The sequence below is a fragment of the Pipistrellus kuhlii genome, unplaced genomic scaffold (genome assembly GCF_014108245.1).
Source record: "Pipistrellus kuhlii isolate mPipKuh1 unplaced genomic scaffold, mPipKuh1.p scaffold_m20_p_2, whole genome shotgun sequence".
Lineage (NCBI taxonomy): Eukaryota > Metazoa > Chordata > Mammalia > Chiroptera > Vespertilionidae > Pipistrellus > Pipistrellus kuhlii.
Window position 1 is genome coordinate 25740346 of NW_023425515.1, and position 17495 is coordinate 25757840.

General features: G+C 42.4%; 1 pseudogene; it reads right to left on the reverse strand.

The window, feature by feature from the left end:
• Positions 1 to 529: 529 nt before the first annotated feature.
• LOC118722333 lies at positions 530 to 15420 on the reverse strand (annotated as a pseudogene).
• Positions 15421 to 17495: the final 2075 nt, after the last annotated feature.

Genomic DNA, 17495 nt, shown 5'->3' on the forward strand with positions numbered 1-17495 from the left:
CCAGCCAAGCTTTGCCTTCATAGACTTGGTAATCTGGGCTCTGGCCCCTCCTTAGAAGCAAACAGCTTTTTCTTCATTCCCAGCCATCCTACCCAATATGTTCCTTCTCCTTAACAAGGTTTCTTCGAACAGCAGACACACCTGCAGAGATAAGGAGGCAGAGTGAGCAATAGGAGGCGGTGTTCACTAGCGGGCAAGTGGGTCTCCAGGGAAGCTGAGAGGCAGAGACAGCCAGAACTCTTGGGACCACTGTGCTGGAGTTTCTGGCATCCAGTCCCAAGAAGTGGGAGGGCATTTCTCCTACTTGTTAGGTAAAACTTCCAAGCCTGGGTCCTGCCAGAGATCTGTAAAGAGCCTACTTTTTTTTTTTTCTTTCTTTTTTTTTTTTTTAAGGCAACAGATCTTTATTAAACACCTGCAAAATTACTAGGAGGAGCCATGATGCTGGGCACACTGTCAAAGTCCATCTTCTCCATGATGTTCTTGGGCCCCATTCATCAGCCCTCCAGCCTACTTGCTCACCGCACCTCTATTTTAGCTGACTGTTCGGGTCAGGTCTCTGAGCATCTCCGCCAGCAGCCAACGATGATGTGCTGATTAGTAATAGCCACAACATGGCAGATAAATTAGATAAATTTCCGGGCAGAATCTTCAAAACGAGTTATATCTTCCAAAAGTTCCATGTTTTCATCCATGACTTGCCAGAAGGCCCGGAAGGGGCAGGCCTCAGAGGTACAAAATCTGGGCATTCTTCCTGATGGGCCTGGTCAATCGTGAAGTTACTGTGAGGCAGGCCACGTGGTGAGAGCCTTTAGCAGGACCTGGGCGGTGATCATGGCCTGAAAGAAGGTTGGGTAGAATTGCTACCACCTCAGGACAACCAGGCTGGCTTCCAGATCATAGACATTCTCCTTGGCCTATGTCTCCACATAGGACTCCAGGGAGGCCAGATTCTCAGAACTGTGTCCTTGAACAACTTGTCCATGTTCACTCTCATCTGCTCAAACTCTGCCGTGACTGCTGTCGCTTCCCACCCGAGGGATGGAGCCGAAGTACCGGCAGGTGATGGTGCCTCGAGGACTGGAAAAGGAAGTGATCTGGCCTACTGTCTTTTAATGAAACGTTTCTGCTTACACTAGCCAGAATGGATTATTTTGTCTGGAATTAAGAGCACTGAACTTACCATCTTCCAACATGCTGTGATCTTTGAATCAGTCAGAGAATCTTATAGCCATAAACCGTTTATTTAATTTTTGTTCATAGATCCTGACAGGTAGTACTATTAGTACTGAAGATTATCATGAGCTCTACTGTACCAGTAGAAAACTAACAAGTACCATTCGGTAATGTTAGAAAACAATGACCAGACATAATAAATGTATTATTGATAATAAAAGACTTTCGCTGTTAAAAAGCAAATTTATGGTTTACTTTAAAATTTTTATTTTCATCTCCCTTTTGGCATTTCTATTTGGGGGGTGGGGAGTGGAGGTTTATAAGCGTTTACAATAATACACATATGTAATTTATGAGCATTCTGGAAATACACGGAAAAAAATACTGAATAGTATGCAAGACCAAAAAAAATTTGGAAACCTCTGCTATAAATTCAAAGTATTCATTCTTAAAGAGACCTTAAAGAACATCTAATCTAATAGTTTGTAAAAATGTTTGATAGCAAACCTCGAAGGGAAGGTAGGGAAGGGTGGGGGTAAGCGGGAGAGATCAACCAAAGGACTTGTATGCGTTCATATGGGCGTAATCGATGGACACAGACAACAACAAGGGAGTGGGGGGGGGGGATGGGATGTAATCGGGGAATAAGGACACATGTGTAACACCTTAATAAAGAAATTAAAATAAATAATAAATAATAAAAATGTTTGATGGCAGAAATCTTTCTTCAGAGAAAGCCCCAATACCTAAAACAAACAATATATATGGTAGGGTCCCCCCTCTGCTATTTTCCTGAAGGGTCCAGAGCAGTGCTTTGTGCAAACCGCTGATATTCTAGAGCACTCTCTCTTTGCAGGTTAGGAAACTGAGGCCCAAAAAGTAAAGGTCTTGGCCAAGATGACTTTTCTATTTGATGACTGAACGGGCTCAACCTACATTTGCTGAATCACTTTTTGGCCAGAGTTCTTTCCATGCTATTACATTATTTCATTGAAATGCTAGTCTGGTGATGCTCTTTTCCTTTGTGTTCTGAGATGTTGAGAGGTGTTTGCCAGTCTGAGTCTGGGGAGTGTCTGAGAAGCTGGAAGGAAGTGTTGGAGAGCCCCTACCCACTCCCCAACCCTCAGTCTTTCCGAGCAAGGTTGATCCCACAAAAAACATTTTTAATGAGTTCACTATGTATTTTGTTTCTGCTTCGTCTTGCCTGCTGGCTTTAGTCGAAAGAATCCAGATTGGAAGCTTAGCCAGTCGCAGTCACGCTGTCATCCGATAGAAATGTACTGTAGCATCACCCGAACCCCTGGGCTCTTGTTCACACATGTGGATTCTAACCAGCAAAGGAATAAACTAGAGTGACTACAGGCAAATATCGCTGGACTTCACTGAGATTGATGACAATGGTAATAAAAATAGTCATTTCCATGACCAATACTACCAGTAAGTCAACAGTTAAAGGGGGATAGTTTTAAGAGTAACCAATGCATTAGCTCTTGTCAATGAGATTCCTTTTGGCAGTAATATATGCTGGGGATTAAGTTAAACCAAATGTTTGTAACAATGGAAATGTAGTCATGTTAACAGTTAGGATTATTGTCCCAAGTGAGTATTTACTGTAGTTACATTCAAATTTACCCTTTAATTTACTCTTTTGGACACTGTTTGATCATTTTCATCTCTTATTGATAAATTCCATTTCAGATTCAAACCAGCAGAAAGCATCCTTTGACATTTTAAAAGCCTTGAATTTTATTTTCTTTTAAAATGTTTATGCTATTTTTTTTTTCTTTAACTGTTGCTTCCCGTGCTGCCTGAGCAGTGGAGGGAGTAAGCAGTGAAAGCCCTGTCTGAGAAAGTCCTGTAAGTTTTTCAGCCACATTCAACTCTTCTTGGTGCTCATAACCCTCGGACCCAGCCATGGCTGAACACTTTGATTCTTCTTTGATTTTACATCTGCTTTCTGCCACTTGGTTACTGTGTGGCCAGGCAGGGAAGAGGCCCCAAGCTGACTTTATAACCCGGGAGATTACCTGTTCCCGGTGCCTAGAGGGAGCCAGTGCAGAAAGCCCCATCCAGATGTGACCTCACAGGAGGCTAACCTTCTGCTGGCTGCTGGGTGACTCTGACGGCTCCTGGTTGCAGAATTCAGCAAGACTAGGCTCGAGCCCTAAGTGGTTTGGCTCAGTGGATAGAGTGTCAGCCTGTGGACTGGAAGGTCCCAGGTTCAATTCTGGTTAAGGGCATGTGCCTTGGTTTCGGGCGCATCCCCAGTAGGGGGTGTACAGGAGGCAGCTGATCAATGTTTCTCTCTCATCGATGTTTCTAACTCTCTATCCCTCTCCCTTCCTCTCTGTAAAAAAAGAAAAAAAAAGACTAGGCATAAGTGTTGTTTATCACAAGCATTCTTTGTTCTTTAAAGGACTTATTCTGATATTGTTCTATAATAATATTTTTATTGATTATTATAAAGAAAATTAATTTTATCTCATTAAGCCAATAAGTGACACTTGGTAGAATAAATAGAGGAGGGTGATAGGGAATTTGCACTTTGGGTTGCTTTACTGTTGTTTTCTTTGATTCCTTTTGGTCATATACACGCCAGGGTGGTGTGCTTTCCTCCGCATTGAGAGGAGAGAGGCCCCATGAACAACGTCAGAGCACTCAGGGCTCATGAGCTTCGGGAGGGCCCTCACAGAGCCTCGCCATGCTTCTGAGCATGTCCTTCCCTTTCCCAGACTGCCACACTCCAGCAGTGTTCACAGCAATGGGAAGGTCCTTCTGTTAACAGCTGGAATCATGGTCCCAGTGAACATTTACTATCGTTCCATCCACATGTACCTTTTTGGGCACTGCTTGGTCAGGGGAGGGAGAAATGCTTGCTTTCTCCCTGGCCACCACACTTACGTCAGTTGTTCCGTGGCCCCGTTCCTAGATGATCACTCATCAGCAAGTGTGAAATGATTGTCCATCTGCTGTTTCTATAGTGAGTTGCATCTATAGTCACCGATGAAGCTCTATTAAAACACTGGCACTGAGGTTCCATGCCAAACCAACGGAATCAGCACTTTTGGTGGTGGGGCATGAACAGCCCTATGTGTTAATAGCTCCCCTGAAGATTTCCAGTTAAGAACTCTTCCTGTAATGTCTTTGATCTCATAGAGGTCTTTGGTCCATTGGCCCAAGTGCTTTTTTCACCACTCATCGCTTTCTCGTGTTATGATGTACAGATTCCCATAGTCCGTAATTGTAATCATGGGCAAACATTCTGTGTCTCCCCACTGTAATATTCCCCTAGTAAACGACTCTAACACCATTCAACTCACTGTTACAACCATCCCAGGCCTGGACCAGATCTCCCAAAAGTTTCATATGTTTATAGAAAAACATATAACCAACCGCGTTGGCTGTTTTACCTTTAAAACCAACACAAATCTCACTTGGGCACACAGCACAGTTCAAAACCCCTATTAACGCTTTCAGATGATTAGTTCATACTATGTCTTCTATTTTCTTCCCCAAATCTCCTATATTCTCCTCTTCTCCCCACCAATCTTGGCAAATGCCTCATAATTCATAGGGAAAAAATACAGATATCAGATCAAATTCCTCATCTTCCTACCTCCAAATCTACAAATGATCTGTATCCACACTCTCTGCCCTCCCCCTGCTATCTGTGGATAAAATGTCCCTATTTCTATCCGAGACCAACCTTCCATTTGTGCTCTTGATTGCTCCTCCTTCTGTTTTTTGAGGGACTTCATTCTTCCCTTCAAAACAATGCATTATCAATTTCTTCCATTTTTACAAATATGCTTCATTATCTCCCATCTTAAAACAAAACACATGTTCCTTGACTCAACATCCACCTTGGCTGTCACACCATATCACTGCTTCTCTTCACTTTAAAACTTCTTTAAAGTGTTGTTTTGAGTGTCACTCCCCACTTCCTCAATACTCCAGTGAAAACAATATTATCAAGGTTGTCTTCCGAACAACTTTTCTTGGATATCTAAAAGGAACCTAGACTTCATATGTCCACAAACAACTTTTTCTTTTTCTTTTTTTTAACTCCAAAAATTAATCTGGTCCTTCGCCAGTCTTCCCATTTAACTTAATCGCAACTCATCCAATTAGTTCAAGCCTTGATCCATCTCTTTTTCTCACACCCCATATGCAATTCATCAAAATGTTTTATTGGCTGTTCTTCCAGAATATATCCCAAATCCATTCACTCCTCTCCATTTCCTATCCCTCCAATCAATCACTATCCTTCTTCATTTGGACTTACCCAACAGCCTCCTGACAGTCTCCCATCTCCACTCTTACTTCCCAGTGTTCATTTTCTACACAGCAACATGTGTGTGTTTAAAAACAGATGAGATCATGTCCAACAGCTTGCCTTTACACTTAGAATAAATCCAAACATTCTTAAGGCCTGATGGGCCTGCCTATTCCCTTCTCATCAAACCTCATCTTAGATACCTACTCCCACCTTTGCTCCAACATGTATGTTTCTCAGTTACTCCAGAAAATCCCAACACCTTCCCTCCTGCTGGGTCTCCTAAAATGCTTGCCTCCCTTGGTCGATCAATGATTCTCTCTCATCATTGATGCTTCTATCTCTCTCTTTCTCTCCCTTCTTCTCTCTGAAATCAATAAAAATATATATTTTTTAAAAAAGATTATAGCATTGAAAAGCATTAAGATTTTTAAAATAATAAGATAAATTCTTGCTTCTCAGACCTTCTGTTGTCCAGCTCCTTATCTCAGCTCCAGTCACTTTCTCTCCCTGACCATTCATTCTAAAGCAGTCGCCACTTTTTATTATGTTACTTTTTATTTTTATAACCCATCACTTTTTATTATGTTACTTTTTTTCCATGGCAACTTGTTCAACAAATGAAGAGCAGATAAAGCTAGTTTTATTGATAAAAATATTCTCCAGAGATTTGTTTAATAAGGAAAAGCCTTCGGGTGAGATAAACCCTGAGGAAGTCTAAAAACAATACTTCATCATTAAGGTTAGTGCCTGGGTTGCACAGGTAAGTATTATTGACTTTCTCAAATGTCCTTCGGAAAGGTTTGAATTTTGGTGGGTATAATCAGTATTTCAGCCCTAGCTCTAACATCCAGATTCTTTTTTTTTTTTCTTTAACATATCCTATTGATTTTGTACAGAGAGGAAGGGAGAGAGATAGAGAGCTAGAAACATCGATGAGAGAGAGTCATTGATCAGCTGCCTCCTGCACACCCCCCACTGGGGATATGCCCGCAACCAAGGTACATGCCCTTGACCGGAATCGAACCCGGGACCCTTCAGTCCCCAAGCCGACGCTCTATCCATTGAGCCAAACTGGTCTCAGCACATCCAGATTCTTTGACGAAGGTGCATGCCCAAAAGAATTTTGGACATAAGTTTTATGTTTCTCTATCTCAGCAAGAAGCCACCAACTCAGGGGACTTCTTTCTTGCCAATGTTTAAACTATCAATATCTAGCTTGGAACAAGTTTACTGATGTTCTAAGGACTCTCGTCTTTACTTCTCATAGAGTAAAAGCCCTTCCATGGTTAATTTAAGAAGTGATTATTTTTCCACTAAACTTCCTTTCAATAAAGGACATAACAAAATTGCCTCCTTCCAAGTGATAACACCACAAGCCACTTTGAGGAGCTAATTGGGAAATACCCATTTTGAATTCTTTGATACCACTGACAAATGAGAAATACACATGGATAAATTTCCTTTACTGCTAATGGGTATCAAACCACACATCTACATAATAAAAGAGAAAGACACTAATTGAATGTACCTCCGTGACACCCACCAGCCAATCATGAGTGAGTATGCAAATTAACCAAAAATATGGTGGATTAATTTGCATATGCAAGGCACCAAGGGGAAGTGTGGGATGCTTGCATCGTCACCATGGCATTCAGCACCACCCCAGTCACTCTGGGCAGTGTGGGAAGGCAGAAAGGCGGCTCCAGGCTGGAGCAGAGAGGCAGCTCTGGCCAGAGCGAAGGCAATGCCGGCAGCCAGGGAAAGGAAGGCCTATTCTTGCACAAATCTTCGTGCATCGGGCCTCTAGTGTATTATAAAATAAAGTTCGCATCTCTACTATAATAATAGAGAGGATGAAGGGGGGGTTAACTCATGAAATCTGGAATCAGTGTTCAGCCAACAGTAATTGTAATAATCATCACCATCAGCCTGATGGCATAAGCCACAGGGCATAAGTCAGGACCTAAAGTAATGCATTTTTATCTAAAATGATGAAACCTTTTACCTGAGATCCAGAGCAGCCTCTCAAGGAGCCAAATTTGATGCCTGCCACTGGCAACAGTTAATATATTGAATTCCTAAGTCAGATTATTGTTTTAAGTATTTTCTGAGTGAAACCATTTTCGAAGGAATCTAACATTTCATTTTAATGTTGAAAAGTTTTTACAGGTCCTAAATATGAAATGGAAACAAAACAATGTAGATAAATGATTAGAAATTTATTAAGCAAGGAAGGTAATATCAGCAGCAATATGTATTACAGAGAAATGGAGACCAACCTCCGCTTCCTGGTTTGGGGATGCTCTTTAAAATAACATGCAAGAGAATGGCTGGAGGTGGGGGAATGCTGGAATGAGATCAGGCATCCTGGTTTACAGAATCTATACTAATAAAAGAGTAATATGCTAATTAGACCAGGAGACCTTCCAAACAAAGCCATGGTGGTGGGGCAGGTTGGGGTGAGCAGGCCAGCAGGGGGGACAGTTGAAGGCAAGCTGGCCAGTGGGGGATGGCAGTTCAGAGAGAGCAGGCTGGCAAGGGGGGGCAGTTATGGGTGAGCTGGCCAGCAGGGGATGGCAGTTGGGGACAAGCAGGCCAGTGGGCGGGAGAAGGGGGGAGTTGGGGGCAAGCTGGCTGGCAGGGGTGCAGTTGGGGATGAGCAAACCAAAGGGGGACAACTGTGGGTGAGCTGGCCAGCATGAGGGGCAGATGGGGGGCAGTTGGGAGGGGTAGTTGAGGGTAATCAGTCCAGCAGGGGCGGGTAGTTAGGGTGTTCAGGCAGAAGCGGGGGGGGGGGGACAGTTGGGGTTGATCAGGCTGGCAGGCAGAGTAGTTAGGGGCAATCAGGCAGGCAGGCAGGTGTGCAGTTAGGAGCCAGTGGTCCTGGATTGCGAGAGGGATATCTGACTGCCGGTTTAGGTCCAATCTAAATCGACAGTCAGACAACCCCGGAAGGGTTCCAGATTTGACAAGATGCAGGCTGGGCTGAGGGACACCCCCACCCCCACCCCACCCCTTCACAAATTTTGTGCACCAAACCATTAAATCATAAAATCATAAAACCATAAAATCTCATCATTGAAATGGATCTGAGGTTTGAATCCCATTTTTAACATTAGGTGAAACTTTACTACGTATCAAGCACTACATATACTTAGGGTTCAGAAGTAAAGGCTTGGGCTCTATCTTTAAAGATATAAAAGTCTTGAACAGGACTTCAGTTAAGATGCAATTTAAATAAAACAATCCTGGTCCTGTTGGGGTATCTCATTTGGTGAGGGCATCATCCTGATATCGTTCTCTTTCTTCTCTTTGATTCTGTAGCAGCCCGTAAGCAGCTCTAGGCTATCAGCAGCTTCAAAAGTTCCAATAAAGTTCTGAGTATGGTCCAGCCTGCATGGCTCAGAGGTTGAGTATTGACCTATGATTCAGGAGGTCACAGTTCCGTTCCCAGTAAGGGCACAGGTCCCAGTTGCGGGCTCGATCCCCAGTGCGGGAAGTGCTGGAGGCAGCTGAACAATGATTTAATTTAAAAAATATTTTTTAAAAAATTCTGACTATGCATCTTATTGGAAGAACTTGGGACATGTGTCCATCACTCTCCCCCATCACAGTGTATAGGAATGGGATATGCTGATTGTGCAGGACTGAATTCCATGTCCACCTCTGCAGCCCTCACCAGACCACTGGAATTAAGACTGAGAAAGAAGCTTCTCCTAAGGAAAACTGTGAGTAAATAAAGCAGACCAAAGTAGCACATGAGAATAAAATTATTTCAGTGATATTTAAGTGTAATGCATGAGACATAAGAAAACAATTGGCTAATTTTGTGGAAGGGCAGGAAAGACTCTGGCATAACACTGGAATTCAGGCTTGAGTATCTGGGTATGATGTTGGCTATAACCAAGCTGTTGACTGTGTACATAGAGAACCAAGGAGGGAATGAGAGGGGGGCTGAGGAGGTTGGAGATGATGATGATGATAATAATAATTATTATTATTCTAATAATAATACAATACAACTATACTCCCTGGCAAGCCAAGGAAAAGAAACAGCAGCAAGTAACAGAAAATATAGTGCTAACATTTAGAACAGATCACTGGACTGGAGATACAGATTTTTAAAATTCTTTAGTCCCACCTTTGTTTATATAGGCATTTAAAAAGTATTTATTTTAATATGCAAAGCTACTATGATTTTGAAATTTTTCTAAACACACCCTACCTCAGTTATCTTGATTATACTTCAGTTCTCTAACGTCTCCTTTCCTCTTTCTCTTAGATAATCAATATCTTTAAAACACCAAACAAGGGATTAAACTGCAACAGTTGGAAATGAATAGTGATTGGAACCTGCAACCATAATGAAAAATAGCATCTAAATTTTTGAGCCTACATGAAGCCAATACGTTATCCCTAAGTCAGGTTTAATTAAAGTACCACATTTGTCTACTCCAAAAGTGTATGAATAAATCTTCAAAGCAAAATTACTATTTTAAAATACGAGTTGGCCAATGCAATATGAGTTAGCACACAAGCAAATTAAAATGCTATTTCTATTTTAAAACAACATAGTTAAAGATTTACAAACTTTGAACAACATTTCTCGTACATAAATTTGGTCTTTCTTTTAGCTATGATCATTATAACAGAGATTTAGTGGCCTGGTTTCAAAAGAACAGGAACAATTTTTTAAAATATCTCTTAAATCTACATTAGGTGTATTAATCCCTTAGACTGGAAACAACTTTATTTTGAATATATCTCTGAGGGTATACATGGTTGTCAGCAAGTCAGTACTACCATTGTTGCATATTGATAAAAATATTTCTAAAAATAGATAAGAAATTCAATTTACTACATGTTAATAACAGATTATTCTGAAAGAAGACAGAACATACATGCTCTGTAATAGACATTGCTAGATGTCTAACCAACAACCATTCTCCTCCCTCTTCTCTTTTGCTTATAGGAGTGTGCTTTCCCTTCCAGGCCTTAGCATAAGGGGAGGTTGGCCCTGATTTGATCTCAGAGGGTGAATCCCAGTTGGTCTAAGACCATCATGATCATCTCATTTTCCTCACAATTATTGATCCAGACATTTGTTTGTGTGATTTTTAGGGGAAGTTTGCTGGGAAGCAACTGGAATGAATTTCTTCACTCATAAAAGAGCCACAAGGGAGAGAGCAACTCTTATCTCCCATAACCACCTTGCTGCCTAGAGGTGAGCTAGCCTGAAGGCAGCCCACATACTGAGAAGGGCACAGTGAAAAGATGGAGACAACTTCAGTCCTGATTGATGTTGAGCCACTGAATAAATCAGTCCTGAAGTCATTAGAGTGGGAGACTCTTGTGTAAAACTAGTGGCCCAGTGCACAAAATTCATGCACATTAAAAGGGAATTAATTACAGGAAATATTTTAATATTGCTATTTGCCCTTTATAATAGAAGTGTCAAAGATGAAAAGAAATTAATAAAACTTATATGAAAATCTTCCTCCTGTCAGAATCTGGGGCATACCAGGGGACCCAGAGTCAAGTCCCTGCCCACTCCCTCATACCTCAAAATTGTACGAGACCCAGACCCAGCTGGCCCCACCCCCATTTTTTTTCTTTTTTTCTTTTTTTCTTTTTTTGTTTTGTTACAGAAAGGAAGGGAGAGAGATAGAGAGTTAGAAACATCAACAAGAGAGAAACATCGATCAGCTGCCTCCTGCACACCCCCTACTGGGGATGTGCCCACAACCAAAGTACATGCCCTTGACCGGAATCAAACCTGGAACCCTTCAGTCCACAGGCCGATGCTTTATCCACTGAGCCAAACCGGCTGGGGTGGGAGGATTTATTTGCTCAATGTTTTCTCTCCTGAAAGGTGGCAATGCTCCATAGATCAAATTCTGGATCACCCTTTTGTTTGGTAAACCAATCTATAGAACATCAAACTGGTTGTTGCACATCAAATGTTTGCATCAACATGTTTTCTGTTCCACATCTAATCAGGAGAAGTGATGCTCTGTCTAGAATTGCTTCCTAAATTGAGTTTAGTGGTTAGTAATGTGTTTAAGAGCACAAAACTTCTCAGTGCATATATTTAGAGCTACTAACAAAACTAGGAACTAAAATTAAACTGTTTATGGGTAACATTTTATTTAGACATTCTCCAACTTGCACAAAATGAGTGACTAGACCTTTATTGGAGGTTATTAAGATCGCAAACACATTTCTATTCAGTGCCTTGTGTGTTGTACCTGGTTGTGTTGTATTTTGTGCCTTTAAATCAAAGCAGGAGAGAGAGAACTATTGTATATACATAACCAGACATCCTGAAAAGAGAGATCATAGGGAGACAAAATGAGTGACTAGAATGATATATCACTACTTAAAAACAATTATTGAACTAATTTTTGGGGGGGAATTAAAAAGTGTTCCTCAGTTTTGATATTTATTAGTTTAACATCCTTATGGGACCATTTAATCATAGGTTAATCTTCCCCTACAACATTCTCTTCCACATAAGATTTTTCTGAGGGGGGTAGGGGGAAATTGAGCCTTTTCATCCTTAAGTTGAGGATTCAATCATCTCATCTAGGTTGGCTTGTTAGATAAGGCCAGAGTCGGTGTATGTGAGTCACCCAGTTTGCATATCGCCCATAGATAAACTTTTTCAACAGTGCAACCTGTCCAGTCAACAATCTCAAAATTATGTCGGTCAAAGCGGGAACCGAATGAGAGGATGTTCATGGCTTGGTTCCACATGTAACCACTCACAGAAAAATAAGTAACATATACACACACACACAAAAAAAATGTCCTGACAGTTACTGGCGACATCTTTGGATACAGACGGTGGTATATTAAAAACATGGCTTCAGAAATCAATAAAGCAACAATTATTAGTTGGGCCTGAATCGTTGCACCTTAAAAAGAAGGAGAAAAGGAGGTGTTGCCATAAGAAAATCAGCTGGCTGGTTACCTGACAGGTAGGTGGTTACAACAATCAAAGAGGTATGCAAGGCCCTTGGATTTACAGATTGAAAAATTTGATCTCCATAGTCCATCTGAGTACTCAACGCGACTACTACCATGTTTCCCCGAAAGTAAGACATCCTCCTAAAATAAGACCTAGTGCATGAAAGATAAGACATCCCCTGAAAATAAGACCTAGCGCAACTTTGGGAGAAAAAATTAATATAAGACACTGTCTTATTTTCGGGGAAACAGGATACATGACAAGCATGTACTATCATGTAAAACATAATGAACTTATCCATTGAAGTAAGAAATATGACCACAACATTCAGTACAATGCTCAAAACGATATGGCCTGTACTTCCCCTGTAGGCAGTTAACATTTAAATCATATTACACCCAGAAGGTTGTTTGGTGAGCAGTAAGGAATTGGAACTAAGGGAATTAGTTGTGTGATTCCAATGTTTGAGGTCGCTGGATTGTGATTAAGTCAGTCATTTTTCAATTTCTATTTTATCAGCAGCAGGACACATTTTCAGGATCAAGTTTTATAAGAAACACCCACATAGATATGTAGGTTTATAGATACCTTTGCTTTCCCCCCTCCTCTCTCTCCACTCCGATTGAAACTCTGGTAGTCTACCTAGAGTCCTACCTGCTCGGCTACTCCACAACCTGGAAGGAATCGGGTCAGGACCCCAGAAAAACACTCCAAGGAGGGGGCCAGTGTCAGCAGAAATACAGAAGCATGAGAAAATGGGAACTGCACATTCTGGGAACTGTAAGAGGTTTGACAAGAATGGAATATGATATTTGTGAGGGGACAGAGAAAGGAGGTGGTAAGAAATCAGGCTAAAGAAGTAAGAAAGAGGCAAATAATGGAAGAAAGAGGAAAGGCCCTGTACTCCGGGCTACATAGTTTTGATCTCATGTAGAAAGCCATGGAAAACTGTAAAAGGAACATCAACAGGGCCATGACATGATGATCAAGTGGCAATTTTAGAATACTACTTGGGCCAAAAAAGTAGAAAATTGGTTTAGCAGAGGGTCCAATACACGCAGGAGGCCACTGTCTCACCCTCGGGCCTTTGCTGCACAATCCCCAGCCCTCCAACTGCCAGCACCTGCATTTCAGCACCTGACAGTTTTCCTTTGCTGCTGGAGCCCACTTTGATGCCTACGGCAGGCTTGCTCCAGGCATCCCCTCAACAAAGGACTGAGGGCTGGCACACCTCACTCTGGGGCCAATTCAAGCAGGAGACAAAGAGTTGGAGACAAAGGAAATGGGTTGAATATACATCCAAAAGATGTTAACATTAAATATGGAAAATATTAAAGAATTCCAGGATGGTCTCCAAGTTTCTGATGTGAGCAGTTGGAGATGGCAATGCCATTCACCAAATACAGGAATAGAGGAGAAAGGATGATTTGGGGGAAGACGATAAACTCAGAGTTAAATATGCTCAGTTTGAGACACCTGAGGAATAGCTGAGTAAAGGGAAGAAGAAGGATGCTGATGTACCAGTTGGAGTTCCGGAGACTGGCCTAAAGAGGAGATAAACACTTAGTACCATGGATTTTTGTCATTTTGTGCTCAGTGTCTGAATCACCTTCTTATAGGGCAGTGGTTCTCAACCTTCCTAATGTCGTGACACTTTAATACAGTTCCTCATGTTGTGGTGACCCCGAACCATAAAATTATTTTTGTTACTACTTCATAACTGTAATTTTGCTACTGTTATGAATCGTAATGTAAATACCTGTGTTTTCTGATGGTCTTAGGTGACCCTGCTAGCGATTCTCAACCTGTGGGAAAGACCACGGAAAACATTGATTCATAACAGTAGCAAAATTACAGTTATGAAGTAGCAACAAAAATAATTTTATAGTTGGGGGTCACCACAACATGAGGAACTGTGTTAAAGACTCACGGCGGCATTAGAAAGGTTGAGAACCCCCGCTATAGGGAACAACATAAAAAGAATGGAGGCAGGACACCCTCCTTCAATCAGAGTAATCAGCAGGGGAGCAGATTTCCTGGCCTCTCAAGCAGCCAGGGCACGGTCATGTGTCTTATGGTTGACCAATCAAATACCCGGATTTGATTATTCTGGGTGGATGTGGCATAAGTGAGAGTCCAGGGTTTCTGGGGGTGATGGCAGCAGCAGGGAGGTCCTTACTTCTGTAGTTCCTGCCAGGTCAATGTTAGGGGAAGGGACCAAGAACCAATGCTAGTTTACCATCATGATAGAAACTGCAAGTCAAATGACATCTTCGTGGTTTTTTTGTTTTTTGGGGTTTTTTTAAAGGATCAGTGTTCTGTTTCTTAAGCTGAGTAGCTTCATGTTTGTTTGTTTTACGTTTTGTTTGTTTTATTTTAAGCATTTCTATACATTTTAAACAATCTTCGGTATATATATATTTCACAATAAAAGTTTTCTGACAGAGAAACATGGTTTTCTAGGTGAAGTAAAGTAGACATTATGTTTAAGGGTGAAAAGGATGTAATGTCTGAGGTTTGCTTTGAAATAAGGGATAAAATTGAAGGAGACTCACAAAATGTTGATAGTTGTTGAAGCTGAAAGGTGATGGGTGACCTTTTCTTTATATTTTTGTATGTTTGACAATCTCCCTAGTTATAAAGCAAAAGTATTTTGGACAGTATGATGGGGTGTGAAGGATGACTTAGAAGAGAGGAGAGGCAGTGCAGGAGGGGGTCCAGGGCTCCTGAAGCACTAACAAAGGAGGACCAACACGTAGGGATAAGCCAAAGGAAACCCAGTGCCTTGCATATTAAATATGACCAACACCCTTTTGTGGATCACTCTCAATCTAAAAACCTGGCAACTGACTGAAAAAATGAGTCAACTTCATTTAATCAGAAAACGAAAGCCTTAGGAATAGCTGAAGACTTGAGTCACCAACAGCCCCAGTTTGTTTTCTAGAAACTCAAACCCTCAGATCTCAGATTCCTCACTCACCAGTGGGTTCACCATGTCCGCTGGTAAACCGCGGATATTCTCCTCGCCTTGATAGCCAATGTCACACTTGATGTTATTCCTTCTACTTTTTGTCTCCTAGAGCTCTTTCCCCCCAATGGATTTCTGACCCCATCACCAATCTTGGATGGCCCAGGATTCTAAGATACCACTTTATTGCCTTGTTCTTTTTTTTTCTAATCGATTATGGTATCACATAATTGTCCTCATCCCCCCCAATCCCATCCCAAACCCCTCCCTACATATGTCCTCACCCTCCTCCTCCCCCCAACCCCCTGTTTTCCATGGCCACTGGCCAGGCCTATATGCATGCACACAAGTCATGTGTTGATCTCTTCCCCTTCCTTCTTTTTAAAAAAATCTTTATTGTTGAAAGTATTCCATAGGTCCCCCTTTCTCCCCCCATTGACCTCTTCTAGCTGGTCCCCGCCTCCCAGGCCTTCATACTATTCTGTGTCCATGGGCTATGCATAGATGCATACAAATTCTTTGGTTGATCTCTTCCCACCCTCCCACCCCCACCTTCCTTCTGAGATTCCACAGTCTATTCCATGCTTCTATGTCTCTGGATCTCACTTGTAAATTAGATTCCACATATGAGTGAGGTCATGTGATCCTTGTCTTTCTCTGACTGGCTTATTTTGCTCAGCATAATACTCTATGGGTCTTTCCACGCTGTTTCCTTTTTATAGCTGCATTATATTCCATGACATAAATGCACCACAGCTTTTTTTACCCACTCATCTACTGATGGGCACTTGGGCTGTTTCTAGATCTTAGCTATTGTAAATTGTGCTGTTATGAACATGGGGGTGCATATATTTTTTTCCTGATTGGTGTTTCTGGTTTCTTAGGATATATTCCTAGACGTGGGATCACTGGATCAAATAAATGCCTTGCTCTTTAAGCTTTATAGAACAACCCCTCCCCCCGCCCCCTCTCCCTAAGGAGACAACCCCAGAATACGTTTCTCAAGGGCTGGCTGAAGAAACGTCTTCTGAGAAATGTATTGAGTGACACCATCCCAGGCATAAAAAGAACCAGCTCCCAGGGGCAGAACAGAATCTCTGCTTTTTCAGGATTCCCCCCTCTCCTATTCAGCCTCTAACGTCTGACTTGCATTACCCAGCTTTATTCACCATTTTATCCCAGTGCCCTACAGGGAATGTGATCAAAAGAGAATCCCAGAATATAAACCAGCCACACCTGCAAATTTTATTACAAGTAGGTTGTTTGTTTGTTCAATAGGGGTCGGGGAAGGATGGCAAAAAATCAAGAGCTATGGGAAGACTGTCCTCACAGCTCAGCTCCTCTACTGCGGGCTCCTTTCCAGTTGGTGCAACAGGAGATCTGGGGCCTGTGTTTGCTTTTCTTGGCACTCGCAGAGGTGGTGTCTGTAGCTGAAGACACTGGGGCTGCTGCCAGAGGCCCTGCTGGAGCTGGGACTGGCGATTCCAGGTTCCAAGATCTCATCTCATCGCAGCGATGGGGAACATTCTGATCTTGGCAAATGCTCCTGTGCCGGCACTCCGTGTGCCCCTGACTCTTCTCCCTATTTCTCTGACCCCAAGCAGAGCAGCAGAGTGACCTTTGGACACACACAGCTCGACAGCAACACTGTCTTCCAGTCCTAACCCCCCCCCCCCCCCCAATCTCCCTCGGGAACTCACCACAGCGGACACAAACATGATTACAAACTGCTAGTGACCTGGCAGCACATTAACCACGGGCCCCGTGAGGAGAAAGGAGAGCCAGCCTTATCCTGGTAGCTGACCCCAGTGCCTCGCCGCCAATTCTGGAGGTGGATACCCAGGAGTCAGCCTACTTCAGATGCAAATCAGCACAGCCTGAGCAAAAGTAGAAGCCCAAAATGCCTTTCCTGTCAAGGGCAGATGTGGTCCCCATCTTTAAGTCATTGCTGACCCCTAACATGAGGGTGGGTGTCCTCCACCAGGGGCTGAGCCAGGGCCCTGGCTGTCATTTTGACCTCTATGGAACTCTGGATGCAGTCAGTCTATAGTCTTCCACAGCTCAGGCTCCAGGAGTTGCAGATCCTCTTGCAAGGTTGCAGT